This window comes from Plecotus auritus (assembly GCF_963455305.1).
Source record: "Plecotus auritus genome assembly, chromosome: 2".
Taxonomy (NCBI): domain Eukaryota; kingdom Metazoa; phylum Chordata; class Mammalia; order Chiroptera; family Vespertilionidae; genus Plecotus; species Plecotus auritus.
Window position 1 is genome coordinate 81,683,729 of NC_137771.1, and position 3,540 is coordinate 81,687,268.

At 42.8% G+C, this 3,540-nt stretch overlaps 1 pseudogene across 1 annotated transcript; it reads left to right on the forward strand.

Moving 5' to 3' along the window:
* Window positions 1–3,125: 3,125 nt before the first annotated feature.
* On the forward strand, window positions 3,126–3,540 carry LOC308241125 (small ribosomal subunit protein eS24-like; annotated as a pseudogene). The gene has a single exon. The product of its transcript is annotated as a small ribosomal subunit protein eS24-like (transcript).

Sequence of the window (3,540 nt, forward strand, 5' to 3'; positions counted from 1 at the left end):
CTTTTTTGTCTGTGAAGCTCCTGATTTCACCTTCAATTTTGATTGACAGCCTTGCTGGGTACAGTATTCTTGGATTCAGCCCCTTCCTTTGCATGACTTTGTATATTTCATTCCATTCCCTTCTGGCCTGATGAGTTTCTGTTGAGAAATCAGTTGCTAGTCTGATGGGGGTTCCTTTGTATGTAACTTTCTGTCTCTCTCTTGCTGCTTTTAAGATTCTTACTTTGTCGTTGTTGTTTGCCAATTTAATTATAATGTGCCTTGGCGTCGGTCTTTTGGGGTTCATTTTGCTTGGGACTCTGTGAGCTTCTTGGATTTGTGTGTGTTTTTTCTTCCCTATATCTGGGAAATTTTCTGTCATTATTTCTTCAAAGAGGTTTTCTATTCCTTGCTCAGCTTCCTTTCCTTCTGGAACCCCTATTATGCGGATGTTGTTTTGTTTCGTGTTGTCCCAAAGTTCCCTTAGACTCTCCTCCTGCCTTTTAATTTTTTTTTCTAGAAGTTGCTTTTCTTGGGTATTTTTTTCCATCTTGTCTTCTAGCTCACTGATGCGGTCCTCTGCTTCTTCTAGTCTACTCTTGATGCTTTCTATTGAGTTCTTTACAGCAGCGATGTCATTTTTCATTTCTTCTTGGTTCTTCTTCATTTCCTCTTGGTTCTTGCTCATATTGTCGAATTTGTCTTCCATTCTTTTCAGCCACCTTATGACCATTTCTCTGAATTCTTTTTCTGGAAGGTTGCTTGCCTCCATTTCGTTTACTTCCTTTTCTGGTGATGCCTGCTTTTCTTTCATATGCGGGCTGCTTCTTTGTCTCCCCATGGTCTCTCTTCTCTGGGTGTCTGGTTATGTAGTTCTCTCTCTCCTGGGTTGATTTAAAGGCACAAAATACAGCACTACCAGGTACAACTCACAAGGCACTGAACAGAAATGTATTCACGATATTAATAACCTCCAATAAAGGTGACCACCAGAGAAAGGCAAATTAGGTGATAGGAGAGAAAGAAGAAGAGGAAAAAAGAAAGAAAGAAAGAAAAAAAGAAAAAAGGAGTGTGAAAATGAAATTGGGAAAAGGGAAAGTAAAGAGAAAAAAAAAAGTAAGAGAGACAAGAAAGTGACTAAGAGAGAAAGGGGAACAGACTATATATATTGGGGATAAAACTCCAATAGAACAATCACTAATCCCGGCAAATGCCAGCAACAAGTGCCTGGGGATTAATACAAACTACAACACCAACTAATATGGATTGAGGCAAGGGAAAGCTGAAGCACAAAACAAACAAAAAAATAAACAAAAGAAGAATAAGCGAAACAATCTCACAAAAACAGCATAAAAATTGGATATAATCTACATTCAAGCAAACAACAACAAAAGGACAGAGAGAAGGACAAGTTTATGGATAGCTCAGACAGCGAAGGGAGAGGTGTATGTGGACTTGGAGCAGGGGATTAGAGATTAGATATGTAAGTAGGGTGAAATTTTAACAAGGGGTAAACAGAAAGAATAGGGAAAATCTAAAGCAGTAAAAGGGTAAGACAAACAGGACACTGAAAAGGGGGAGGTTAGGAAGAGAGTGATGGCCTAAAGGTAGAGTTGAGATAGAGTAAAACGATGCTAAAGGAAAGATAAAAAATAGAATGTAGAACCCTAATCCCAAAATAAAATGAAGAGAAAATAAAATGACACTTTAAAAAAAAAAAGATAAAATAGCAGTAGTAATAATACGGATTGAAAATAAAAATGTAATCATTAAAAAGGTAAAATCAAGTGATGAAAAAAGAAAAAAAAGTTTCTTGATTAAAGGATGCAAAAAATGAAAATAAAAAAAAATAAAAAAATAAAAAAATAAAAGGTAAAAATAAAATGTGAAGTAGTGAAGGTCATTCACTTCCTCTGTTTTTCTGTTTGGCACGCCTGTTTCTCAGTCCAGACAGTATTGCAGTTCCCTGCGATCCACTGCTCTTCGGTGTTGTAAGCCAGTCCTGATTTTAAGCAGGCGGTGTGTCTTAATTTCTCGTATTCCTTTATTTTTGATTACGCAAGAGTCAATTTGTGATTCAGCCCCTGGGTGGCAGTGTTTCTGGATTGACTTCCGGGTCTATCTATGGCCTCTCTAGGCAGTGTTAGAGCCTTTTTTCTCTGTGGCACTGCCACCGGCCTGTGGGCGTGGTCTGCCTCAGAGCTGACTCTCTGATGGTCACTCCCCGCTCCGATCCCCAGGTTCCAGAAAAACAACTTTCCCCTGCAGTCTCCCAGGGTGTCCCCAACTGGGTGATCCTATGTATTGGGCTTAGTAATCAGAAGTAAGGATTTGAAGAGGAAAAAGCCCAAGTGTGCGAACTCCAGGACTGCGAGTAAACCCAGGCACAAAGGGAGCGCACGGGCTGCGCGTAAGTCTGGACTGCCTGAAATTCTTAGGGTGTCCCTGCACTTCAGATCAAAATGGGTTGCTTTTTAGAGTGCCCTTCTCTTAGCAGCTCTGAGGACCCCTTTCCACAATCACAGATCACGCCAGCCCCTACAGCCACGGATTTTTCTAGGCACAGACTTCCCTGGTCCTCCAGCTCCCGCAAAACGCGCGTTCCTCTCTCCCGCCGGGACCAGAGACCTCACCTTATCCCAGGCGAAATCTGACCTTTCCGTGGTGGAGTGTAGAGATCCTCTGAACCCGTGTGCTTGCGCCAGTTGGGGAGCGTTGTTCTGGGGCTCGCAGCTGTTCCTGGGGTGCCGCAGTTGTGGATTCTCAGGCTTCAGATAAGCTCCACTTTCCGGATCAAGATGGCGCAGACTCCGCGTCCAAGCCCGCAGCTCCGGGAGGGGACCCAGCCGCAGTTGGTGCTGCCAGGTCAGGGGAACCCCGTTCAGCAGTCCCCCACCTCCTTCTGGAATTCAGCTGTCTCCCAACCAGCCAACAAACACTCCTTGTGCGTCCCTCAGCTGTTCTTTCTTTCTGCTCCGGGACAAGGCTCGGAACACGTCTGTCTATTCCGCCGCCATTATTCCCTCTTTCTTTTTATTTTTTAAATATTTGTATTTTTACTGATTTCAGAGAGGAAGGGAGAGGGAGAGATAGAAACATCAATGATGAGCTTTTCCTCTCTGGTTGCTTGAAGATCAACCTTCATCATGAATGACACGGGAACCATCAGGACCAGAAAGTTCATGACCAACAGACTACTTCAGCAGAAGCAAATGGTCATTGATGTCCTTCACCCTGGGAAGGCAGCAGTATGCAAGACAGAAATTCGGGAAAAACTAGCCAAAATGTATAAGACCACACCTGATATCATCTTTGTGTTTGGATTCAGAACCCACTTTGGTGGTGGCAAGACCACTGGCTTTGGCATGATTTATGATTCCTTGGATTACACACAAAGAAAAATGAACCCAAACACAGACTTGCAAGACATGGTCTATATGAGAAGAAGGAGACTTCAAGAAAACAGAGAAAGGAATGCAGAACAGAATGAAGAAAGTCAGGGGGACTGCAAAGGCCAATGTTGGTGCTGGCAAAAAAGAAGGAGTAAAGATTCTTCAGTGA